Genomic DNA, 26,897 nt, shown 5'->3' on the forward strand with positions numbered 1-26,897 from the left:
CTTAATGACTGAATTAGTTAATTTATAAATATCTTTATACTCTTACTGTGGGCCAGGCCCTGAACTAGGCATGGAAGATATAAAAGTGAATAAATACCTTTCCTGCCCTCATGGAACTCATGGTCCAATGGAGGGAAAATCATAAAGTAGGTAACTACAATTTAAGGGGTAAAAAGTACAGGAAAGGTAAGATCAGGGGCTGCAAGAAAACAGAAGAACTATATATCTCAGCTTTGGGGTTTGAGAGGGCTTCCTAGAGGAAGTGACATCCAGCCTGGGATCTGAGGAGTGAAAACATGTGATCAATTTTTAATACATGAATGAATAATTAAATGAATAATTAAAAATTGCTATGAGCTGTAAGAATAACTGCCTTTATGTTCATTTATTAATTTATAGATAGGAAACTGGACCAGAGAGGTTAAGTAATTCCCTAAGGGGCCCAGCAAGTATATGGCAGAATTAGGACCAGAATCCAGGTTCAGTGCCCAAGGTGATTTTGATGAGCTTGGGAGAGTGGGTGATTGTTGCAGTATAGGGACAGACTGCAGCTGCAGAGACAAGCTGGGAAAGGCATGGGGCATGGTGCTCTCGAGTTTAAAGAAGGCAAAATGTCTTTATGAGGCTAGGTTCTCTGGGAAACAGACTTTGAGTCGGAGACTTCTGTGCAGTAAGCTTTCTGAGGATTGCTCTTAGGATCCACATCTGTATAGGAGCGAAGGAAGCAGGATTGAGCAGAGAGAGAACCTGACCTGCTATGCAGTCATATCAAAAGCCTCAGTTGATATCACAGCGAGCATGGAAATTGGAATGGCCTGCAGAGTTGTAAATTGTGAAGATGGCCGAACTTATATCCATACAGCGACCTGTTGCTGGGGTTGGTTTTCTCCCAAAAGAGACCGTGACCTTTGGAGAGGCCTAGAGTACATCTGGAGATGGGCTCAGCTGAGTACTTTGGGCTGCCAACCCTGCGGAGAGCTGGGGATGGTACCACCATCCTGGTGTGGGAAGTGGATGCAGAAGAAACAATAAGGTCTAGGTAGTGAAGGCAAGCCCAAGGCCTGTGTACTCAGTGGAGAATCAGGTCAACTGTCAGTTTGGGTGTTCCCACAGAAGGAAGGGTTCCTAGGGGCTGGACAGAACTAAGGCAGGAATATAGACAGGGACTCAAGGTGAGGCAGGTAGTTTCTGTATGGAGGTCTGAGTAGGTGTCGTAAAATCCTCTGTTCCAGACAAGAGTTCATGGGTGGGGCTCAGGTCTTTGTTAGAGGAGCAGGGCAGACTAGCACAAGCCAGAGTGGCAGCTTGCTCTCAGGCCTCCCTGTGAGGGATTTCGGCCCCCTGGAACTGGGGGCTCTGAGGTGATCAAGGCTTGGCTTTACAGAAAACCTGGTATCTGGATTGGCTGGTGTCTTGCGAGGAGACTGTGCCTTCCAGTGGTCCAGCTGTGGGGACAGGGGAGGCAAAGCCTGGAAGATGAAGTGGGAGCTGACACTGCTCTCTCTTTGCATCAAGGAAAAGTCTCCAGAGTTCCCAGCCCAACTGCCTCAAGGGTGAACTCATTTGGCCTCCGCTCCTACCCGTAGCTGTTTCCATGGATACATTTCAAGCCTCAGTCTGGTCATCTTCAAAAGCATCAAAGGCAGCAAACCTCATCCATGCATAATCTTTTGTTATAGTCCCACAAATAGCTTTTGTTATAGTCCTTCCCCCATCCCTCCCACCCAACCTCCCAACCAATGAAACTGACTTAATTGTGGCACAGTCGTCTAGCAAAAGAAATATTGAAGTTTTCCTCAAAGTTTAGGAGAGGTGAGTTTGAATACCAGTCTTGTCATTTGTAAAATGCAAATAATAACATCTAGGGTGTAGAGTTGTAAGGATTAAACGAAATAAATGTATGTGGAAATGCCTAGCCCATTGCCTGGCCCATGGTGGGTCCTCATTAGATGTTAGTTTCTTTCCTCTCTCTGTATTGATCAATTGCACCACTTAGAAATTACATTTCTCCAGTAGAACTCATGCTTTGTACAGTGTCTCCTTGAGTATCACAGACACTTGATAGTGAATAAGCTCTCCTCGATGTCAGTTTACTTTGCCTGATGGCAAGCATCACATCCTATGACTGCAGCCTCATAGGATGTCTCTTGACCATTGTCTTTGTTGGCCCCCAAGTTTTGAAGGAATCAAACGGACCAGGGTCCTTCTCTCTCTTCTTAAGGCCAGGCCTCTGCTGGGAGCAGGCACACAGAAGTGGGGGAGGCTCCTTGCCTCCAGAGAGTCTATTCCAGCAGATGGCTCTGCTGCAGCTCTGCTTAGGAGGTTAATGGACACCAGATGTCTCGGCAGGCAAGCTTTCATTTTCTCCTGGAGCCACTTAATTTGGCCGAACATCTGCCTTGGCTTCTGGGCTTTTCCATCACCTGAGCTTCAGTGCTGGTTCAACCACCAATGGACATCAGAGGACCTCTCTCCCTTTTCCTCACTCAGGGCCTTGGAAGTCTTCCAGTCTGATTTGTGAGAGTTAGAGGTGGTGGTTGAGGAGAAGTGTGGGGCATGGTTGTCTCCTGCCACTGTCCTTCATGTTTGGTCTGCTGTTACTGAGTCTTCCTGTTGGGAAACCAATTTTAAGTTAACAAGATGGTGTCTGCCTGTTTAGGGAATATATCTATCTGGGCCAGTCTTGGCTGGCTGTCAAGGGGAGGGGTGGTCCAGTTTTTGGAAGTGACTTGAAAGAGGTACCTGCATGCTCATCCCTCCCCTGCTTCATGGCCTCTGTTGATGCATTTCTAGACCATTGGCAGCTGATTACCTCAAAGGGCAGTTGTGAACTGCTTAGTAAGTACCATTGTGTACTTACTTGGTACAACTGGTTTTAAAGGTTAGTATGTGTCAGAGTGATTGGAGAAGTTTCAGTTCAGTTCAGTTCAGTCGCTCAGTCATGTTTGACTCTTTGCGACCCCACAGACTGTAGCACTCCAGGCCTCCATGTCCATCACCAACTCCTGGAACCTACTCAGACTCATGTCAGTCAAGTCGATGATACCATCTAACCATCTCATCCTTGGTCATCCCCTTTTCCTCTTGCCTTCAATCTTTCCCAGCATCAGGGTCTTTCCCAGTGAATCAGTTCTTGGCATCAGGTGGCCAAAGTATCAGAATTTCAGCATCAGCCCTTCCAATGAATATTCAGGACTGATTTCATTTAGGATGGACTGGTTTGATCTCCTGCAGTCCAAGGGACTCTCAAGAGTCTTCTCCAACACCACAGTTCAAAAGCATCAATTCTTCAGTGTTCAGCCTTCTTTATAGTCCAAATCTGACATCCATATATGACTACTGCAAAAACCATAGGTTTGACTAAATGGACCTTTATCAGGAAAGTGATATCTCTGGTTTTTAATATGCTGACTAGATTGGTCATAGCTTTCTTCCAAGGAGCAAGCATCTTTTAATTTTGTGACTGCAGTCACCATCTGCAGTGATTTTGGAGCCCCCCAAAATAAAGTCTCTCACTGTTTCCATTGTTTCTCCATCTATTTGCCATGCAGTGATGGAACTGGATGCCATGATCCTCATTTTTTGAATGTTAAATTTTAAGCCAGCTTTTTCACTCTCCTCTTTCACTTTCATCAAGAGGCCCTTCAGTTCTTCTTCACTTTCTGCCTTAAGGGTATCATCTGCATATCTGTGGTTATTGATATTTCTCCTGGCAATCTTGATTCCAGCTTGTGCTTCATCCAGTCCGGCATTTCACATGATGTACTCTGCATACAAGTTAAATAAGCAGGGTGACAGTGTACAGCCTTGACATATTCCTTTCCCAGTTTGGAACCAGTCCATTGTTCCATGTCTGATTCTAACTATTGCTTCTTGACCTGCATACAGGTTTCTCAGGAGGCAGGTCAGGTGGTCTGATATTCCCATCTCTTGAAGAATTTTCCATAGTTTGTTGTGATCCACACAGTCAAAGGCTTTAGCATAGTCAGTAAAGCAGAAGTAGATGTTTTTCTAGAACTATATTACTTTTTCTATGATCCAACGGATGTTGGCAATTTGATCTCTGATTCCTCTGCCTTTTCTAAATCCAGCTTGTATGTCTGGAAGTTCTCAGTTCACAGACTGTTGAAGCCTTGGTTGGAGAATCTTGAGCATTATTTTGCTAATGTGTGAGATGAGTACAATTGTGCAGTAGTTTGAACATTCTTTGGCATTGCCCTTCTTTCGGATTGAAATGAAAACTGACCTTTTCCAGTCTTGTGGCCACTGCAGAGTTTTTCAAATTTGCTGGTATATTGAGTACAGCACTTTAACAGCATCATCTTTTTGGACTTGAAATAGCTCAGCTGGAATTGCATCACCTCCACTAGCTTTTTTTGTAGTGATGCTTCCTAAGGCCCACTTGACTTCTGATTCCAGGATGACTGGTTCTAGGTGAGTGATCACACCACCATGGTTATCTGGGTCATGAAGATCTTTTTTGTACAGTTCTTCTGTGTATTCTTGCCACCTCTTCTTAATATCTTCTGCTTCTGTTAGGTCCATACTGTTTCTCTCCTTTATTGTGTCTGTCTTTGCATGAAGTGTTCACTGGATATCTCTAATTTTCTTGAAGAGATCTCTAGTCTTTCTGATTCTATTGTTTTCATTTATTTCTTTGCATTGGTCACTGAGGAAGGCTTATCTCTCCTTGCTATTCTTTGGAACTCTGCCTTCAGATGGGCATATCTTTCCTTTTCTCCTTTGTCTTTAGCTTCTCTTCTTTTCTCAGCTATTTGTAAGGCCTCATCAGACAACCATTTTGCCTTTTTGCATTTCTTTTTCTTGGGGATGGTCTTGATCACTGCCTCCTGTACAATGTCACAAACTTCTGTCCACAGTTCTTCAGGCACTCTGTCTATCAGATCTAATCCCTTGACTCTATTTGTCACTTCCACTGTATAATTATAAGGGATTTGATTTAGGTCATACCTGAATGTTCTAGTGGTTTTCCCTACTTTCTTCAATATGAGTCTGGATTTTGCAATAAGGAATTCATGATCTGAGCCACAGTCAGCTCCCATTCTTGTTTTTGCTGACTGTATAGAGCTTCTCTGTCTTCGGCGGCAAAGAATATAATCATCTGTTTTTGGTATTGACCATCTGGTGATGTCCATGTGTAGAGTCATCTCTTGTGTTATTGGAAGAGGATGTTTGCCTGTTACTTCAGGTATCTCTTGACTTCCTACTTTTGCATTCCAGTCCCCTATGATGAAAAGGACATCTTTTTTTTGGTGTTAGTTCTAGAAGGTCTTGTAGGTCATCATAGAGCCGTTCAACTTCACCTTCTTAGGCATTAGTGGTTGGGGTGTAGACTTTGATTACTGTGATATTGAATTGATGATATTGATATTGATTTGCCTATTCTGTCATTTTTGATATTGAACCAAGTACTGCATTTTGAACTCTTTTGTTCACTATGAGGTCTACTCCATTTCTTCTAAGGGATTCTTACCCGCAATAGTAGATATAATGGTCACCTGAATTAAATTCACCTATTCCAGTCCATTTTAGTTCACTGATTCCTGAAATGTCTATGTTCATTCTTGCCATCTCCTGTTTGACCACTTCAAATTTACCTTGATTCATAGACCTAACATTCTATGGGCCTATGCAATATTGTAGCAACATGTAAAAGATTTTATTGTCATGGCAATGATATAGGATGCATAAGGAAGGAAACTTGAGAAAATGAATACCTTTCAGTTGGTGGTTGGGGTGAAATGCCATGAATTTTTTTTTTAATTTCAGTGACTGTTGCTAGCTAGAACATCAGTACTACTGGGAAGCAAAAACACAAAACTGAACCCCTCCCATCCCCTGCCTTTGCCGCTGCACATTTGCACTTTATTAATGCTTCTGAGGTGCTGATGAAGTGAGAACAACTTTCAGCTCCCAGAAAGCGGGTATGTGTGCATGAGTCACGAGAGTGTGGTCTGATGTAGATGATTAAGCCCATGGCAAATGCAGAATTAAGTAACTCTGATAACAGAGCCCTGGAGCATCCTTCTTGGAGATTAAACCTTTCAGGCTTTTAGTAGCTGAGAGGTGCTGGGGATCGGAGATAGCTGGCTTAGAAAGGAAAGGAAGGGGGAACAGATATTGGATGGGGACTGGAAGGAAAATGCATCACATTCAGGTTAGTGTTCTTCTCTGATAGTGTCTGTCGCCTGGAAAAGTGGTGGAAAATGTCCCATTATCTCGGGAGAGGACAGTGTGTCTGGCTGCTTCCTGTCTTTTGCTTGCTTGCTTTCGTACAGGCTGGATTTTAATTTCATGTGCTGGCCTATTCCTCCAGCTTGTCTGTGTATGAATTTTCATTTTCACTCAATGACTGATCCTTTTACAATGCCCTTCAAAATTCAAGGGGAGGGGTTCCTATGCCTGGTTGGGAAGGAGGACCAGGTCTCTCCTCTCTGCAGCCCTTTCCTTGCACCTGTTCATCCAGTACGTGCATATTTTGCCCATTTCTTGTGCTGGGCACAATGCTACATGCTAGGGAGTAGACAGATATGGTCTTTCCATTCACGGAGCTTACATTTAAACACTGGATGTTCAGAACTGGCTGCATAATTTACAGGGCCTGTTACAAAATAAAAATGTGGGGCCCCTTATTCAAAAATTATTAAAAATGTATTCCTTTCTTATTACCCCAATCCTCTTATCTCTGTGTGTGGAAATTGAGCAGCCTCAGAAGAGGAAGATGTCTTCCTTGACTCAGTGGGCCTACAGAAAGACAATTGAACACAGATAAAAGGCACGATAAATATTAAATATATATTGGTTGCTTGAGACATGCAGTTAGACTGCACAGACATACACACAACGCTCAACTTCTCTGAAAATATCTGGATGTAGTCAAATATGATGATAGAAAGCTTTGTCATTCTAAGTTTTGCCTTGTGGAGTCAATGGATAGACTTTGATCAGTCTAGTTATTATTGGACTGAAAGGTCTTATAGAAAGCCTGTTTTCTGTATATTAACATGGAGTAGAGAGGTTAGCAGTTTCCATAAAGCAACAGATAACCTAATGAAAATAATGATAGAATTAAGAATACAGTAGGATGGCAACACATTTCCCAAAATGTCCTATAGAACATTAGGTTTTAGAGAGAGAAATTTGACAGAATTGGTAATTTGACAAATCACTTTTAGAAATGCTTCATACTTTGCTCCCTCTTGGAGGTTTATTATTCATATGAAAGTCATATGACAGCAAAGAAGCCCTTAACACTTTTAGTACAATGTTATTTTAAAAATAACTAGTTATTAAAATAAAAAAATAACTCTTTTAAAAAATAATAACTAGTAACTCTATCTATCTGTTAATCAATAGGGATTCAGAAAAACATGCTTTGGGAAATGTTGGTGATATACTTCTAAACTTTTTAAATGGGTGGTCTAGGGACATAGGATCTGGATTTGACTCACAACCGTGAACAAGTTACATGGCCACTTTTGGATATTGTCTTCCCATCCATTAAATAATAACAATCATACAGATTAATTTGAACTGTGGTGTTGGAGAAGACTCTTGAGAGTCCCTTGGACTGCAAGGAGATCCAACCAGTCCATCCTAAAGGAAATCAGTCCTGAATATTCATTGGAAGGACTGATCCTGAAGCTGAAGCTCTGATACTGTGGCTACTTGATGCGAAGAACTGACTCACTGGGAAAGACCCTGATGCTGGGATAGATTGAAGGCAGGAGGAGAAGGGGATGACAGAGGATGAGATGGTTAGATGGCATCACCGACTCGATGGATGTGAGTTTGAGCAAGCTCCGGGAGTTGGTGATGGACAGGAAAGCCTGGCTTGCTGCAGTCCATGGGGTTGCAAAGAGTCGGACTCGACTGAGTGACTGAACTGAACTGATACAGATTAAATGAGACACTATGTCTGAGGAAACCTTATGTTAACTCTGAAGTCATCTCGAAAAGCATTTAGTGGCTATTGAAACAATATTGAGATAAACAAGGATGATTTTCTGTATTTGAAACTGGCTAAACTGAGTCCCGGAGAAATTAAGGAGGGAGCCTGAAGTTCCAGACATATTTAACGGCAACGGTAGTCAGTTTCCTGCTTCACAGTTCTTATCAAGAAGGATTTTAAACCAACTCTGCTTGTACATTTTAGTTTAGAAAATAAATAGGCTACCTCTTTGACAGGCATGCCCCATGGAACAGCTGAAGGCAGATGCTGGCATCAAAATGCCAACTTTCCTTTCTAGCTTTGGCATCTGATGTTAGCAGAGTGATGAATTCAGAGGTGGCAGATTTCAAGAGGATTTGCGTCCTTTCCAGGTCAGCACACTCGATCCCCTCTCTACTCAGAAAAACCATCAGTGAGGTTGATTGTAAAGGGAAAGTGGCTTTTTTCTTTCATGAATGACAAAGAACCTGGTGGGTTCTCTGAAATGTACCTTTTGGAGGGAGGGCAGAAACTTTGGAAAGGTGTATTCTAGAAGAGAACACATTGTTTTATCTTCCTTCTTTAAAGGAGACTCAGTGCAGAGTGAAAAACACAGAAGCAGGAATTAGAAGACGTGGTTCTTGTCGTCTTTCTTCACCTAACTAGTTGTGTGATCTTTTTAGCAGCTCCTTTGCCCTTTCTGGGTGCACTTTTCCTATCTTAAAATGAGAGCGTTGGACTAGTTGGAGAAATGTACGTTTTTTGTGTTTTGCCTTTGTGAATTTTCCGTATCTGTATCACCTTTTTATTTTCTGCGTGTTTTTCTTTAAATAGATCCATTCCGTAGAAATTATTTTAAAGGGCCACATTACATATTTCTACAAAGGAAAAGTGAGCATTGTTGCTAGACAGTGAAGGTAACTAAAAACAAAAACAAAGCATGGTTAAGGTGGTAAATTTTATGTTAATGTCTATTTTACCACAATTAAGATTTTTAAAAATCTAATGCAAAGGCCATATAACTATTAAAATAAGTAATATTTTCCCTGTACCACTTCAAATCGTTCCTTCATCAATGACTAGATGGTCTGAAAACGACCTTTAGCTTCATGTTTTAGTGCCAACCAGGATGCCCTAACGTCTTTTCTGGAGAGCCAGACCATTTTAACAGAGGAACAGTTTAACTTTTTCCATCAAACCGTAGCCATGTAAACACCATCTCCTCCAGCTCAGGCAGTTCCTAATGGGTGGTCCCAGGGTCCATGCCTGTAAGAACTTTGCCCAGCCTGGTAGAGGGGTCTGCCATCTGTATGGTAGTTGGTGTAAGCTGGATTAAACCACTTCCTCCATTTGGAGTATCTTCTTACTTTTCTTTTCCAAACATAAAACCCACCCACCCTTTGAATCCCACCTCCTTCAGAGAGTCTCCTGGAATTCCTGCAAAGTCGAGTGTTCCTGTCTGCTTTCTCCCTAAATTTTTACCCCGTAGCATTTTTGATTGGCTTTCTTAGATGCGGAGCCTGAGATGGGACTTGGGTGCAAGTGATTGCTTGCAGGATAACCCATCAGGAGAAGCGTGTAAGGGATGAGGGGACCCAGAGAGAGGAGGAGGAACCAGTGGGGAAAGTCTAGCCTTAGCCTGATCCACTGGCGGCTCTGGAATGAATCACATTACAGAATTGTTCCCTAGATGAGATTGGGGGGCCAGCCTTTTACATCCTCATGTCAGTCACTGGCCTTGAGCTGTTAGGAATGGGGTAGAATGTTAATCAGTGATGTGCTAAAACTGGCCCCAGAGGAGCCAGTTGTCAAAGTTTTAGTAATTGTATGAGCCACTATTAAAGTTATATAAATGTGTATGGATGTGAGAGTTGGACTATAAAGAAAGCTGAGCGCCGAAGAATTGATGCTTTTGAACTGTGGTGTTGGAGAAGACTCTTGAGAGTCCCTTCGACTGCAAGGAGATCCAACCAGTCTATCCTAAAGGAGATCAGTCCTGGGTGTTCATTGGAACGACTGATGTTGAAGCTGAAACTCCAATACTTTGGCCACCTGGTGTGAAGAGCTGACTCATCGGAAAAGACCCTGATGCTGGGAAACATTGAGGGCAGGAGGAGAAGGGGATGCCAGAGGATGAGATGGCTGGATGGCATCACCAACTCGATGGACATGGGTTTGGGTGAACTCAGGGAGTTGGTGATGGACAGGGAGGCCTGGTGTGCGGTTCATGGGGTCGCAAAGAATCGGACACAACTGAGCGACTGAACTGAACTGAACTAAATAACCAGTAATAGAAACAATGGTAATAAGTGTTCAAACCTCATCACTTCCTACTTATTTTTTCTACACTTTTCTTTTACCTTTGCTCTTTTGGTTATTTTTGTCTATTTTATCTTTATGGTGGAAATACCATATCATGGAGAGCAGCTACTGTGCATCTCCTTAAAACTCCACATTCACTGATGTCATGTTGGTGGGAGTGAAATCAGCCATGGTGGGAGTGTTTACACCACAGAAAGTGGCAAACGCACAAACTGGGGCCCCTCTCTCCCCCGCCACCAAGAAAATAACACTGGGTATAATCTGGGTGAGGCAGCTCCCACCAACAGGGCAGAAATGGGGGTTTCGAGGCAGGAGTGATTGTCCAGAGGAGGGGGCAGGAGTGAGCCACTGGCAGTCAGTCAGTACTCATAGCAGCAGAGAGATGGAGCATGGCCTGGACAAGATGATCTGCACAGGTGCTAACAGCAAGTTATTTGATGTTTTATCCGTGATCTGACCTGTGGCATCCTCTCTTTTGTTTATATAAGTTTTCATGGAGGAGAAAGCAATGGAATAGAAACCTAGAGCCCTGGATTCTGGTCTTGGCTTTGCTACTACTTTGTTGTATGACCTTGGAAAAGCTCTTCGACATCTCTGCTCCCTCACCTATGGAACGAGGAATCATATGGTCTCTCAGGACTTTGCACAGCCTCAAAAGGTGTGATCCTCTTACCCATCTGGCCTGCACTGGGAGCATTACAGGAACCATGTGTCATTGTAGTACTGTAGGACCCAACACTCCAAAGTTTCCTCTCTGATCCCCAGGCTTAGATGGTAAAAATAGATAGCATTTATTGAACACTTACTGTATATGAGGCATTTTAGATCTTAGCTCATCTAATCCATGTATCAGCCCTGTGACAAAGGATTTATTTGTTCTTTCTATTTCACTGATGAGAAAACTGAGGTTCAGAAATGTTAAGTAACTTGTCCAGTCACATAGCTAGTAAATGGCCTCTTTGGGATTCCAGGCCCAGTCTACTGGATTCCATTGCCTGTGCTTTCAATTGTTTCCCACATGCCCTTATTGGGAAAGTATTTCTGTGTGGCTCTTGCTGTATCTGGAGAAGGCAATGGCAACCCACTCCAGTACTCTTGCCTGGAAAATCCCATGAATGGAGGAGCCTGGTAGGCTGCAGTCCATGGGGTTGCTAAGAGTCGGACACGGCTGAGCGACTTCACTTTCACTTTTCGCTTTCATGCATTGGAGAAGACAATGGCAACCCACTCCAGTGTTCTTGCCTGGAAAATCCCATGGACGGCGGAGGCTGGTGCACTGCAGTCCATGGGGTTGCACAGAGTCGGACACGACTGAAGCGACTTAGCAGCAGCAGCAGCAGCTTGCTGTATCAGGGTCCCCATCTGGAACCTAGAGACTGGTTGGTTCCACTCCTTTCCACTTACTCTCTGCCTTTCTCTCCCTGAACCCTCTTCTGGGTAGAATGAGCTATAAGCCCTTTGCAGCTTAGGACTTTGTAACTGTTGAATAAGCAAATGAAGGAAGAAGGCCAGGAGGCTGGAAGCCAGCTGTGCACTCCACCATTTGTCTGGGGCAACAGTGATGGGCAGAGGAGCAAAGAAGGGTGGTTTTGAGCATTTCCTAGTGATGCCTGCCCGAGGACGCTGCAGGCTCTGTGCTATGATGGGGGCTACAGGAGATGTGGGATTGACCCTTGAGTTAGGAATGGCTCGGATCACCTGCACCCAGAAGGTCCAGCCTCTCTGTGAAGTCTGGTTCTGGACCAAGTGTGGAGGGACCACAACTCACAGTTACTCCTTGCCACCTGGAAACCTGTAAAGCGCAACTTAGCCCCAGGTAAGGGGAGATTTTCTATGCAGACCAACAGGCTTTTCCTTGTCACTATTTCCCTCAGCCCCACACCCCTACTCCATATAACAGGAATCTGAGTCTCACCTCCCAGGGGTCTGACCTAAGATCCCATCTCAGTGTTTGAAGTCTCTTCATGTGTCCCTCGTTTCCTTAGGCCTCTGCCACCCAACCTGGATGTCTCCTCTGCCTGGCTCCTCATTTTACCGCAGGCACTAATGCCTTCCTGTTGATTCTGCCAGCAGAGAAATTAAGGTCAGGGAGATCTGCCAAGTATACCTTTTGTTGGTTTTTCAGGAGGAGCAATCTGTAAGTGATCACTGAAGGCAAAGGGCTGAAGAGATGGCTTCAGGAAGAGAAAAAAGAATGGACAAGGCAGTCTGTCTGCCCTGGATGGTAGAAATGAGTAGTGAGGGAAGCCATGTAGGCAGTTGAGACACCCCCAAACTTTTCCCTCCAGGATCCTCCATTTTAGACAGTAATACCATCATTCATCCCATTGGTCAGATCAGAAACCTGGGAGTCAGCCTTGACTTTTCTCCCTCACCAAGGAGTCTAGTTGTGGCATCTGTTCTCTGAATCTGTCTTGGTGTCAGTCCTTCTCCATGGCCACTGCCCACTACCAAGGACTTGCTAGCTTTTGCCTGGACTGGTTTAGCAGTCTCCTCACTGGTGTTGGTTATCCTGCTTCCAGCCACGTCCCCTACTCCCATCCTTCCCCACCTGTTATGCAAAGTGTTTCTGGAATGTGCTTTTGACCTTGACATGCCAGCCCCAAGTTAGAACCCTTCAGTTCCTTAATGACTGCCTCCAGGATGAAGTTCAAAGTCATTAGCCTTCTAGGCACAGCTCTTCTTGCTCTGCTCCTGCTTGACCCTGTGTTCTGAGTGTCTCCAGGACCACCATTCAGCCAGACGATTTTCTAGAAGAGTTCCCAGCACTCAGAAAAGCTGTTACTCCTGTGTTATGGTTTATTACAGCAGAAGGATAAGTCAGCTAAGGAAAAATTGTGTGCAGGGGACCCCAGGGGACACCAGGCAGAAGCTTCCAGTGATCCTCTCACTGGAGAGTCCTGCGGCAGCACTTCATTCTCCCAGCAATGATATGTGACCACATATATGAAGTGTTGCCAAGCAGGGATACTCACCCAAGTTTGCATTGGGGGTCCATCACATAGGCATGGATCACCCATGTGACTGGACTTAGGAAGCAAACTCAGGCCTTCACTGTAAATTGCATTGTTAGCATAGACTATCTGGTGTGGCCCAAAGCCCCTGTTATACAGAGACCCTATCAGGTAGGATATTCCAAGCGCTCAGAGGTTAGCTCCTAGGAGCTGGTCAAGAATGAGTCCGTTCTCTGGAATGTGCAGGGTTGGAGCACCCCAGCCCTGCTGAGTGAACCTTTTATTGCACCTCCTTTAAATGCACATCCACCACTCTCCCATGCAGCCAGCCCTCCAGCTGTATCACTTAGCCTGCACTCTCATGCCTCTGTGCCTTTGCAGGCACTGTTCCTTTTGCCTGGCATTCTGCTGCACCTCTCCTTCCCTAGTCTACCTGCCGTGCTCTCACTCATCCTCAAAATTCCAGGAAAGCATCCCCTCCCATGAGAAGTCTCCCCTGATGCCCCCAGGCGGCCGAGCTTCTCCTTCCCTCTGCACCCATAGCGCTCTGTGAATGTCTCTTGTTATCATGGGTCATTCAGTGCCTACTTCCCACACAGTAGGAAACACTGTATGTTCTTTTAGGGTGGAGAACACATAGTCCCTTAAAAATGTTTATTTTGTGTTTTTCTGTTGATAAAAGTAATACTTGCTCACGGAAGAAAAACTGGGGCAGTATGTTGCGTCTCAGGGCTTCCCTGATAGCTCAGTGGTAAAAAAAAAAAAAATCTGCCTGAAAGGCAGGAGACTCAGAAGAACTTGGTTTGATCCCTGGTTCAAGAAGATCCCCTGGAGGAGGAAATGGCAACCCACCCCAGTATTCTTGCCTGGAGAATCCCATGGACAGAGGAGCCTGGTGCACTCCAGTCCACGGGATCACAGAGAGTTGGACACAACTGAGCGGCTAAGCACGCACGCTGGACAGCTCACTGTGGTGTGAGTAGGTCACTGGCAAAATGGGAGAGGAGGAGGAGGAGGTCAGGATGGAGTGAGGGAAAACTTCCTAAAGAAGTTGACATTTGGACTAGGCCTTAAAGCAACTGGAGGGTTTTTCTCAAGGAGGGGAGGAAAAAGGTTTCCAGGCCAAGGTCATGGAACAAAGCGGTAACCAGCTATGCATGGCCTGTGCTGGCTGAGTTCAAGACTGAGGGGCCCCCCTTCCCCTGGCGACCCCAGCCCTCAGATATGACACACCACTTGACTTTCCTTTGATCTTAGGCAGGGGTTATTCCCAGGGGACTGCCCTTGCTGAGCTGCTGGCCCTGAGTTCTGTTTTGGTCATGGGGTTTCTTTATTTTTTTTTATGTCATTTGGCCTTGGATATGTGTGAAATCTGCAATTCAGGCTCAAAATAACTGGCTGATTAAAACCTAGTGAAACAAACAAAAAAAAAAAATGGGGGGAAATGTGCACTGAAACAGATGTCAAGCAGCCCCAGGTAGCTTAGCTACATGCCAGCTTTAAGCCTATAAATGTATTGGTGGGCACCTCTTTCTGTTCTGAAACAGCCCTGGAGACTGAGCCAGTCAGTGCTATTCCACGCACCATATTTTTCATTTCAAGGGGTCTTTTGAGCAAAATGAGACCTTTGGGGGCGGCAGCCTGTCATGCTTGAGATCGTAGCGAGACCTGTGTGTTCATGCCGGGAGCTCAGTGTCCTACATGAGTCTTGTCTTCTCAGTCACTCTCTGCTGCTCCCTGTCTCTGCAACGGGACTTTTCACTCCTAATTCAGCAGCCTCTAGGAGCTTTGAAAAGACCACGAAGGCTTCCTGGGATATTTTTCCAATGTCAGTTGAGTTTGTAAATGTTGGTGAAATTACCGACTCATCCATGGATTTTGTGAGGATATTTATAAATCTAGTTCTGTTCTTTTCTGAGTTTTTCCTTCCCTCTGTGTTTAAATCCTGGGATCTTGAGCAGATACCTAACCTCTATTGCACCTCAGTTTCATCTGTAAAGTGGAGGTGATTAGAGCACCTTTCTCATTGTTCTGGCAGGATTGAATGAGATTATATGTGAAAAGCACTTAGAACAGTACTTGGCACATAGTTAAGTGTTAATAAGTGATTATGAGTGTTATGATTACCTGTAGCTCTAAGTTACACTCTCACATCTATCCTATCTTAAACCCTGGAATACTAGGAAAATAGGAGATGCAAGAAGACCTGGATTTGAGTCCTGGTTCTTCCACCAACTTATTCTGTGACATTGGGTAAGTCATTTCTTCCTCCTGGGACTTGATTTGGTCATGGTAAAATGATGAGGGTGGATTAGATCAGGAATAACAGATATAGGAAGGGCATAGAGCTTCTAGATTTTCTCATTCATACAGCTCTCAAGGCAGTCATTATGAATTGATTAGATGGTATCTGATTTGAAATCTATTTTCTGTCCCTGAATTAGATGATGTTCCAGCTCTGATCATCTAAAATCTTAAATAACGTGGTGCATGGAGCCTAATTTTCAGGTTCCACAAATAGTCCATCCCCTTCCTATGTAACTCTGCTTATTAAATATGACAGTAGATAAAAACTAACCTCCAAAAGGGACTCACTGTATCCCATTTAGCTGGGGATGAGCAGGTGCTTGCCTTACTGGATGCAGTATTTCCTAAACCTCAGTATTCTCTGCATAATATTCAAGGTAGTCTAGCTGAAGTTCTGAACACACTTTGAACTTGATTTTTAAGTCATGTTTATAAATATTTGCATCTATATGTCTTCTTTTAGGGAAATGTGGACAGGGATTGGCCTCTGGCCTGAAGGAGTTTATAACTTTATAGGTAGGATTGAGGCTGAAAAAACAGTACCAAGTTGTGTGCAATCAGTTGCTAAGTTTAGTACTAAAACATACATTATGAATCGAAGATAGAGAAACACAGCATGGCAGACATAACTAATCAGTCACTGTAGTCTTTCCTAGTAAGCTCAGTAGTCCTTTTCTACATGGAGTTCCAGGCAGCCACTACCATAGGTCAGAGTTGGCATATGTAGTAAAATCTGTATGTCCTTTGAGTCAGTTAAAATCTGTAAAGCTAGCTTCTGTAATGGATAAATCTCAAAGTCTCAGTGACTTTTTGTTTTTTAGTTGCTCAGTTGTGTCCGACTCTTTGCGATCCCATGTACTGTAACCCACCAGGCTCCTCTGTCCATGGGATTTTCCAGGGAAGAATACTGGAGTGGGTTGCCATTTCCTTCTCCAGGGGATCTTCCTGACCCAGGGATCGTACCCGGGTCTCACGTCTCCTGCACCTTAGGTGAATTCTTTAGCGCCGAGCCACTGGGGAAGCCCATAAAACTCAGTATTTACTTATAAAAATTAGTTGCATTCATGGAGGAAAAATTCAAATTTTATAAACTTGATGCAAAATGTTACTAGTTATTTCTGTTTTTGAGAAAAACAGATCAAACTAAAAAGTTCCCATTTTCATGATACCCTCTTACATAAAAAATTATCAGACACATTTGTACATATGGTATACTAGCTTCTTAGAATATTTTTATAAGTAACAATATAAGCACAATAAAAGTTTATTTCAAACTCACGTTGAATTGGTAGGGAAGTCTGTTCCATACAATCATTCAGGGACCCAGGCTTCTTCCATCTTTGTGACTTGGCCACTCCTTGAGGCCTATCGAGTCCTTCCCATTCAGCCATAGATGGGGAAAGAGTGAGTGAGGACCATGTCTGAGAATTCTGTATAGGTTAGGCCTGGGAAAGGCATCCACTACTGTGCTCATCTTTTATTGGCTAGAAGCCAGGCATGTGACCACACCTGACTTCAAGGAAGGCTGGGAAAGACAGCTGTGTGCCCAGGAGGGAGGGAAGAGATGCAGATATTGGTGGGCTCTAGCAATTTCTGTCTTATACACTGGAATCACAGGAACTCCCTTCCAAAAGTGTGGCGTTGTCAGAGAGGGCTCTAAGAAGGGCTCTGAAAAGATGTATATGATTTGAATTTGTCCAAAACAGTAGGAAAGGTCTTTCAGACAGGGCTAAAAGCAGGAATAAAGTGGGAACCATTTGGCCTTATAGGCTGAGATAGAAAGGAGATAAGATAGGCTGGGCTAAAGGTTTGTGGGAGGAAATCCTGCATGGATTGGAACAAATGATGGTGGATCCTTGAATGTGATGATATTTCCTCTCTAAATGGCAGAAATTTGGACAAATGTTTTGTTGTCAGCAGAAGCTATGAAAAAGGTAGCAGTCAGTGGTCTGATTCTTTCAGCTTCTGTGTCTTTTTCCTTTTGGCCATCCTTCAGTGACCTATTTAAAAACACCACCCTTTTTCAAGTTTCCTCAAAACCCTTTCTTTAATGGTGTAAAGAGAATTCCCAATGAGAAGAAAGTGAGAGGGGAGAGCTGGGAGTACTAGTTCTTAGCCCCACTTTGCAAATTTCCCCACTTGCATTTATTATCATGCACTAATTATTCACAGAGAGCCTTGCCCTTTGTGGGTTCGCATTAATTTAGATTGCTTTTGAAAAGCAATCAAGGAGGGAATTAAGTGATCATACATCAAAGAAAAAAAAAAAAGACATGGCACCAAAGAGATGGGATGTGCTTTGCTGTAACTGGCCATGTCAGGCTGCTGTGGGCTTTGCTCTAAGCCCAGGGGATATTGAAAGGTGCATCTCAGCTCTCTTGGAACCTCTGTGGGCCCATTTGTCACACTTTTGGTTAGTATCTCCATGGATCAGATTATAGAGGAGGCAAGAATTGTAGACAGATGATCACTGGACTGAGACAAGACTCGTTCCTTTTCTGAGCCTCAGTTTTCTCATCTGTAAAATGAAAAGGTGGATTAGTGATCTTTCAGGCTCTTCCCTCTAAGGTCTGCAACTCTCTGGCAAAGTCTTTTTGAAGACTTATAGTTATGCGACATTACAGATGGACATATTAACTACCTGCTCCTACTCCACAAGATTTTACTTGTTTAGTCTTTTCCTAGGCATTAATAGGAAAAGGAAAGTGAATTAATATTTCTCTCTCTCTCTCCTGCTTCAGTTATTCAGTGCCCTTGATCTAGGCTAGGGATTTCTCAGCTGTTTTTTTTTTTTTTTATTTGGTAGGTCTTTGAAAACCTGCGTTTGTAAAGTGTAATATACATGCAGATAAGCATGTTTAATAGGTATACAGTGTGACCCTTGCTTTTATGATCATTTTATTGTGTCCTCTTTCCCCTCCCTTGACCGTCTTTTAATTTGGGATGGACACTGAGAGAGATTGGAACAGGAGTCCCAAATCGATTGCTTCCATAGGCATCTGGCAGGGAGTTGTTTGCTAATCTCCATTATGGTTAATGCGAAGATTTGCAAGTATTCTGAAGGCGTCACTGACCGGTGTAAGTCTCATCTCGCACAAGCTTGGATGAGATTTCCAGGGAGCAGACATCCAGTGAAATGAGACAGAGGCCCTGTTTGAAGGAGGTGGCAAAGGAAAAGGAGACCCGAGGAGGAGAGTGAGGTGGAATGGAGCACATGCTAGCAGAAGGAGCAACAAAGAGAAAGAAGCAGCGGAGCCTAGATTCATATAAACCATAGAGTGAGGTGGGGGTCATGGCGGGGTGTGTTCTGCAAGGAAGAGAGAGGATGAGGAGGACCAGGGCTGAGACAGCCCAATGGATTTGTGATTAGGAGGGTGGTGAAGATGGTGCTTCTTTGAAGAGGTGAAAGGGAGGTGACGTGTGGAAAGAAAAATAGATGCGAAGCACTTGGCATCGAGTTTGTGTGTGTGCTGGTGTGGTTCTCCCCCTAATTACCTCTCATCTACCCTCAATTACTGGATGACAATGATTAAATCCTGCCCAGCCCCTTCCTCAGTTAATCTACCAACTGGCACTTTGCTTCCACATTTTATCTGGGAAGCACATTGCCTTTTAGAGAGATTGCCATTAAAGCTCTTTTCGTTGAAGAAAAAGTAAGAGACAGGGAGAATTTAGTTAGTACCCACTGCCTGTAGAAAGGTCTAATTAACCTTGCTCTGGGGCTGTCCACATGACAAGCTGCTCCTCTGTAGAATAACAGATGCCTCCAATGTTTATTCAAGAGCATCTTATCGATTGGGCTGACTCACATTGAGTAGATTTCAGTAAGCGGAAATAAACATCTACTTTGGGCTACCTAAGGACACAGCACACATTTAGCTGAGGTTCTTGCTTTCCCCACACATTTTGCTGAGGTTATCCAAAGAACAGCTTCCTTAACTGTAAGATGGGATAAGTGATACTTAAGCTTGCAGAATTATATGAGGATTAAATGAGATTTTCTATCTCACAAACTTAGTGTCATCTCTGGCATGTAGCAGGCATTCGTTAAAAGGTGGCATTGATGATGCTACAAGCAAGCATTTATTGAGTGTCCCAGGTGCTGTTGCAGAATGAATAATACAGGACTCCTATTCTTAAGGAGCTGGCAATGCAGCAGTAGAGACTCATATTAATAATACTCAGGACATGATCACAAGGCGGTGTGATAAACATTGTAATAGAGGGGCACTCTGAGTTCTGGTAGAACACAGAGGCGGGGGACAATGGATTCTCTCTGGGAAAGACAGAGAAGGCTTCCCTAGAGGAGGAGTCTCTCAAGTTAGACCTTGAAAACAGAGGAGCGGAGAAGAGACATTCCTGGCAGAGGACACTGCAAGTCCAAGGGCAATGAGGTTGGAGACAGCTTGGTGCTCTTGAGGAAGCATCCACTGGTATGGTGTGGCATGAGTGAAACAGACTTGGTGACTATTTGCACCAGCCCCAGCATTTGAGGGGTGATGGGGCTGGAGAATGAGGAGCTGTCTGGTGTGGTTGGAAAGTGGAGTGCTCTCAGCACTCTGCCTCCCTGAACCCTGTGTGCTGGCCCACTCCCTGATCCTCCATCTAATCCTCCTGGGAGCCTTTTGGGAAGGAGAGGATGGGGCAGAGCTGATTCATACCTTCTATCTGGTAGGGGTCTTTCTGGAGCTGGGTAAAGGCTCTTGGGAGGAGAGATGCAAAGGTAAGGAGCCAGGCCAGAAGGAATAAGCTCCCTCTTCTAGTCTCTCCTGCATAGCAACTAGCTCCCTCTTTACTATTTGTTCCTATTTGTTAGACCCTTGGTCTCTGCTTGTCTTTTACATTGTAGCCAAGTCCTCATTGAATTTTCAGGGGCTCTACTTAGTTCCCACCTAGACCACCACAGGTGGTCCCCAACAGGGCAGGATCTGTGCTTGCATGTCTAATAAGAAGAAGAACGTCAACAACAGCATCCATTTATTGAGCAAGTCTTTCAGGTACTGGGATATTTACATGTTTGATTGAGTCCTCATGTTAAGACCTTGAGGCAAGGTTATCCCCATTGATACATGAAAAAACTGAGGCTCGAAGAATTTAAAATTCAGTGTTGAAGGTCACACAGCTAGTAACTGTTGAAGTTCAAGTTAAAGTGAAGTCTCGTGCAAAGTCTGTATTTTTAAAAATTCCTGTGCTATGCTGAGAAATAAATCATTCCAATTTATTAATACTGGTCTTTGTTAAAAGCCATAGCTCAGCAGTGCATTACCATGTTTCTTCCTCGCCTCGGCTACAGCATCACTTTGCTTATAATCTCTGTATGTGAATTAATTGATTGACTGATCTGGGAACAGGGCTGGAGATTCAGGGGCTGCACAACCTGGGTACCTGGACTAGTGTCCTTTTCTTCCTCGCACCGGGAGTGGATGGAAACATCTGCAGAGAATGTTTTTCAAACAGCCTCCAAAAGCAGTCTGCTGAGCAACAAAGAGCCTTTCAGAGCATAGCTCCTGAGGTGAGGGGCTCGAAGGGGTGTGGGCCTTGCAGACCGAGACCAGAGCAGGAGGGTCTGGAGTTGCCACTGCCTAAGCCTTGCTAAAGAGGATTGAATTTCATCTCGGGGTACCGCTGTGGGCCTGAGGGGCCAGGGTTGGGACTGGGGGTGAAAGCCCATGAGAGGGAGAAGGTCTTTAGGGAACATTACAGCTTGTGTGTGTGTGTGTGTGAGAGAGAGAGAGAAAGCAAATTTGTTTCAGTACTAGAACACAACTCTGTGGATGTGGAAAGGCATTCAAAACTAGTTTCCCAGGGAAATATATGTTTTTGATGAAGAATAGTTTTAAACTGTAAAAGTAATACCTGCTTACTGTAAAAATTCAAACATCAAGATATATAAACTTCTAAATAAAACACTGAAAGCTCTTGCCACCCACCATACGTCCTCACTGTTAACATTGTCGATGTAATCTCCCAGACTACTGTGTGTGTGTACTGTGTTTTAGATACGTAATTAAATATTTGTGTACTAGATATGTAATTGGAGTGGCTACGTTTTGTTGAATGCTTACTATGTGCCAGGATTTATAGTAAGTATGAGGTTGTTCTTTATTTTCATGACCTCATTTCATTCTTATATTTCTGTGAGGTTTAGGTATCATGATGCCCATTCACAAATTGGGGGAAGTGAGACTTAGTGAGGTCCCTGGAGCAAGTGGGGGGGGTGGGGATGGGGGTGGAAATACGCCTGCAAGGTGTGTATGCTTCCCTGCTGCTCATGTTCACGTTGTTTCTTGGCCCCTTCACCATCTTCTCCTCCTCTCCCGGTTCTTCTGATAAGAAGGCGTGCTTTAGCATAAGGATTGATCATCACTGGATGAGTTCGGTAGGCAGTATAATGCCTCCCCCGCGAAAGGGCCCTGGTTCCCCAGGAGCCTGTGTTACTTCACATGGCAAAATTACTTTGCACATGTCATTATGGTTAAGATCCTTGCATTAGATTCTCAGAGCTACCCTAACAAAGCACCAAAAAATGAATGGCTTAAAAGAACAAAGATTTATTGGCTCAGAGTTCTGGAGGCTAGAAGTTGGAAATCAAAACATTGGCAGGGCCATGCTCTCTCTGCCAACTTTAGGGGAGGATCCCTCCTTGCCTCTTCTGGCTTCTGGTGTTTTCCGGCAATCCATGGCATTCCTTGGCTTGTAGATACAGCACTCCAATCACATGGCTGTGTATGTCTGTCTCTATGTCCAAATTTCCCCTTTTTATAAGGACACCAGTCAACTTGGATCAGGGTCTACCCAAATACCTCATTTTAACTTGACTACTTCAGTAAGACCCTATTTCCACTTAAAGTCACATTCTGGGATATTTGAGGCTTAGGACTTCAACATATCTTTTTTTGGGGGTACAATCCAACCCATAAAAAATGGAGATTATCATGTAGTATCTGGGGAGCCCAGTCTAATCATATGAGCCCTTAAAAGCTGAGAGCTATCTCTGGCTATGGGCAGAAGAGAGGTGCCCAGAAGGGAAGTTAGAAAGATATGACCCATTGCACTACCCCTGGCTCTGAGACATAGGGGCCTGTCCAAGGGCAAAAACTAGATGACAAAGACTAGGCTCCCCAGTTGACAGCCAGCCAGGAAATGGTGACCTCAATCCTACAACCGCAAAGAACTAGATTCTGCCACAGTCACAATTCAAAAGGAGATGGATTCTTCCCAGAATCTTCCCATAAGAGCCCAGCCAGGCAATACCTTGACTTCAGCCTTGTGAGACTCAAAGCAGAAAGCCAGCTGGGTCAACCTGGACTTCTGAGCCTTAGAACTGTGAGCTAATAAATCTGTGCTTATTAAGTTGCTGAGTTAGTAGGAATATGTTCTGGCAGTAATAGCAAAGGAATAGTTACCTTCCCACTTCCCTGGGCCTTCAGTGCCTTAAGCCCAAGACTTGGTAATAGAAATTCTTGGGACCTCGTGTTTACTTTCTTGGGTCTTTGAATAATACTGTCACCCCATTCAGAATGCATATTTCCCAGTGCATTCCTCGCAAAAGTTCACTTGCTTCTCCCAGGAGCCCTGAGAGATGTAGGGATATTATTCTCCCTTTTTACAAGACAGAAAACCATGTGATTTAATAAAGGAAGTGATTTGTTCAAGGCCTCACAGAATTGGGATTGCAAGCCAGGTTTCCTGCTTCCAAATCACAGGCGCTTTTTGCCACAGCCCGTGGCTGACTCTGTTTCCCTAAACACCTGATGTCTGGACCCAGTTACACCTGTCTGATGGCCTGGGCCCCGTGTGAGAGCATGAGCTTCCTTTTGATGAGAAATGGTCAAGCAGAAGCTGGTGGACAATTTGGGATGCTGAGGAAGGGATCCCTGCTATCTGTGGAAGGATGCTGGCAGGTGCCTCCTGATGCCCTTTTCAACTCAGGATTTAAAGTGGGAGGTGGGATAAGCTTCTGGTACCACAGTTTGGGTTAGAGAAAGCTCCCTGGAACTTTCCTTGGCCTGGGGAAGATCTGCAGAGGAGGCTGATCTATGCTAAGACTTGGAGAGGATGGCTGTGTTTAGATTTCCGGATTGCAGGGCATGCCTCTTGCCCGCACCTTCTGATTCCAGTTCCTTTGATGAAACTTTCAGGCAAGAACTGGGTCAGACCTGAAGTGAGCGGACCTCATGGCCTCTGGCCGCCCTCCCCACCCAAGTCCATCGAGGTGGCTGAGGGTACACCCTGTGGTTGCACCCAAAAGAACAGCGGTCGGAGAGCAGAGGGGTAAGGGAAACACAGGCGGAGAATAACTTCCTGCCCAGCCTGGCTTCCTGTGGCTTCTCTGCTAACCCGCTATAACTCTTATTAACTCTCTTTGTCTTTCTGTGGGTGGGAACCAAATAGCCTGTCTTTTGAGGGCAGCTGCCCTCCTATTAAAGGCTCCTTAGCAATCTTCCACTTGTGCTTCTTGAACCTGGGGCATTCCCTCCTCAGTCTTGTCCCCTCCATGGCTGAGGTGACATAGAGTATACCTTCCCCAAGCCTGAACTCCCTCGATATGGAAAGCTCCTTCTCTCCTGTCCTTCCTCCCGCCCATTGGAGCACCCTTCAGTTTAAGAGGTCTTTCTAGCCCCCATGCCACATACCATGGGGATGGCTGGAAACGATGGCCTCGCAGGCTTCAGTCCAGGAGGCAGCCCGGTGATGTGGACAAAACTGGGTATTTATTAAGCACCTCCTGTGTGCCTGGCCCTGTGCTAGGACTCAGGGGCACAGCACTGAACAGCAGAGGACCATGTCCCAGCCTTGGTGCCACCCCTGCTGGTGGCGTGACCCTGAGCTCGTCACCTCACCTCTGTGTCTGAGTCACATCTTACAGTGACTGACTACAACACTTTGTAGGCGTGTTGTAAATTGTAAGCTCTGTGGAGGGAGTACTGCTAATTCTTATCCCCTCACTTCATTCTTGCAGTTACTTCATGAGGTAGGCACAGCAGCAGTTCTTATACCCATTTTACAGGTGAGAAATCAAAGCCCCCCAGGGGTTTAAGAGCAGGAACAGGAACGGGAACTGAATATTCAGCTACTTAGCTGTGGCTTGATTCTATTTTGCTGTGTACTGTTGCCCAGGAGTTCACTGGTGATAGTGTTTAGTGACATTTTCAACAGCCACAGCATTCATAACCTCACGTTCGTCAACTGCTCACTGTCTGTCAAATTTTGAGTTAAATCCTTTACATGCCTATTGTTAGTCCCACTTTCCTGATAAGAAAATTGAGGTTCAGTGAGGATAAGTCATTTTCCCATGGTCACTTTTCTGTGAAGAGGCAGAGTCAAGGTGTGTCTGACCCCAGAGTCTGGACTTTTAACCATTGTGCTATTGGTTATCCAGCTGATCATATCAACCTGGCATGCCCAAAATAACCAGAAATTATACAAGAGAGAAGGAAGAGGGTAGACTGGCAGTAATCACAACCCTTCTCACCACCCCCGAGAGGTATGCCCCATGCAGTGGAGACTGTGGGCATTAGGAGGGATGGCTTCCTGAAGCTGAGATTTATTGGGAAAGTGCATCTTGAACAATGGGCAGGATTGGAAGCTCAGAAGAGCCGAGGCTGGTATAAATAGAGGACTTGGGGAAGGAAGGAAGACAAGGAGGGAATTCTGGCTAGTGGGTGCATTTGGGGGAGCAGTAGAGATAAGATGGAGTTTACCTGCAGAAGAGGAGCTGAAGTTTGTTCCAGCAGCTGCAGGCTGCCCACGCCATAGCCACCAAAGGAAATTAATACCCAGAGATGTTTCTGGGTCTGGGGAGGAACAAAGATCATACCCTTTTTGTTATTTCTCAGTCTGGGCCTTGAAACTAGAGAAGAGGAGGAGCAGAGCTGCTTTCTCCTAGAGTCAGGGAGGAGGAAGAAAAGTGGAGGGGACCCAGGCCTAGGGAGGGGTCGGGAGAGCCGGGCATGCCAGCACTGATTCTGTGAGTCTAGAGACTCACATGCTGCACCCTGTGTAGCACTGTGAAGTTGGAATATAGATTCCTCTCTGGGCCTCAGTTTTCTAAACTGTGATTCAAGAGATGTATTAGTAAGAATCACTGGTTGCAAGTGACAGAAACATTATTCAAATGGTGGAAAACAAGGATTTATTGACTCATGTGATTGGAAATTCCAGGAATAGTTCTGATTCTAGGGATGGTTGGATCTGGAGGTTCAGATGGTATCATCAGCTGTCTATCTCTCTCCATCTTTTGCTCTCTTCTCCACTGAGATGCCTTGGGTCACAGGCAGGCTCACCCTTCAGGATCTCAAGGTGACTGCCAAAATCCCCAGGCTTACATTCTACAGGCCTTGCAACCCACAATAGGAAAGCATCTGTCAGAAGTTCCTGCAGAAGCCCTAGGGCATACTCATTGGTCCATGTGGTCTTGTGGCCAGGAATGCCTGCCTCTAAGTCACCAGACGGGGTCACATGATCTCCCCTAGAGTTGAAGATTGTGTTAGTCCCACAGAAATCACATGGAGGGAGAATGGGAGGGGATGAATTCCCCAGAGGAACATGGAAGGGCTGATCCCAGAAGACGGGGGGATGAATGTCAGGCAGGCAAAAACTGCAGAAGCCCTCCTCAGCATCCAAGGGCTGACCTGCCTGTTTCTGAATGAAGCTGCTGACAGTGGGAGCTCTCTGAACTGTGTTAGGGTCATGGAGCCCTTTGAGACTGTCATGAAAGCCATGACACATGCCCCCTTCCCCCAGAAAGACACATAGAACTCTATAGCCTAGACTCTGAGGTGCTGCCTGTTTGGTCTCTCTTGCCTTCCCTAGACCCCAGTTGGCTACACTGGCCTCTAGCTGTTCCTTGTTCTCACCATGCCGCTTCCCTCCAAAGGGCCTTGGACTTGCTGTTCCCTCTGAGTTAATGTCACCCCTGTGTATATTCTCACTGCATCATAAACCTGTCCTTGGTACCTAATTCAAGAGCAGTTTAAAATTTTTTGTATGGTTATTTGGCTAATATCTGTCTATTCCAGCAGAATGGAAATTCTGTGGAGGAGGGAGCTGATTTGGTTTCCCTTTAAATCTGTAGTATCCAGTACAGTGTCTGGCACATAGTTGATGCTTATTAGTAGATAGATTAATATTTACCTTTAAAGATGTGATTTTTCCTAAGTGGTCTTAGTGGCATATACCTTCCTAGAGTCAGTCTCTGAACCTCAGATTAAAGAACCTAAAGATAAAAAATGGAAAAATGAAGGCATTAGACAGTCAGCTCACTTAAAACAGGGCCTTGCAAATGAGGCCCTCCCCCTTATCTGGGGCAGATTTCCTGATAATCTAGGTGCCATTGACTTAAGTTGATGTCTTCTAAGTGG

General features: G+C 44.7%; 1 protein-coding gene and 1 long non-coding RNA gene across 38 annotated transcripts in view; both read left to right on the top strand.

Annotated features, from left to right (window-relative positions):
- The window catches only part of SRGAP3 (SLIT-ROBO Rho GTPase activating protein 3), a 324,141-nt gene that overhangs the window by 120,247 nt on the left and 176,997 nt on the right, over positions 1 to 26,897 (top strand). The window contains exon 1 of one of the 37 annotated variants that reach the window (XM_081527997.1): positions 13,998 to 14,202. The exons of the other annotated variants lie outside the window; for them this stretch is intronic. The gene's annotated coding sequence lies outside the window, so the exon portion shown is untranslated. Of the gene's footprint in view, positions 1 to 13,997; positions 14,203 to 26,897 lie in introns of those variants that run through there. 37 annotated transcript variants of the gene reach the window in all.
- LOC145520747 (uncharacterized) lies at positions 1,765 to 8,889 on the top strand. The gene is made up of 2 exons (XR_014064782.1): positions 1,765 to 2,897; positions 7,899 to 8,889. It is a non-coding gene; the product is annotated as an uncharacterized LOC145520747 (long non-coding RNA).

The sequence above is a fragment of the Giraffa tippelskirchi genome, chromosome 9, assembly GCF_054371585.1.
Source record: "Giraffa tippelskirchi isolate mGirTip1 chromosome 9, T2T-mGirTip1v1.2.pri, whole genome shotgun sequence".
NCBI classification, from domain to species: Eukaryota; Metazoa; Chordata; class Mammalia; order Artiodactyla; family Giraffidae; genus Giraffa; species Giraffa tippelskirchi.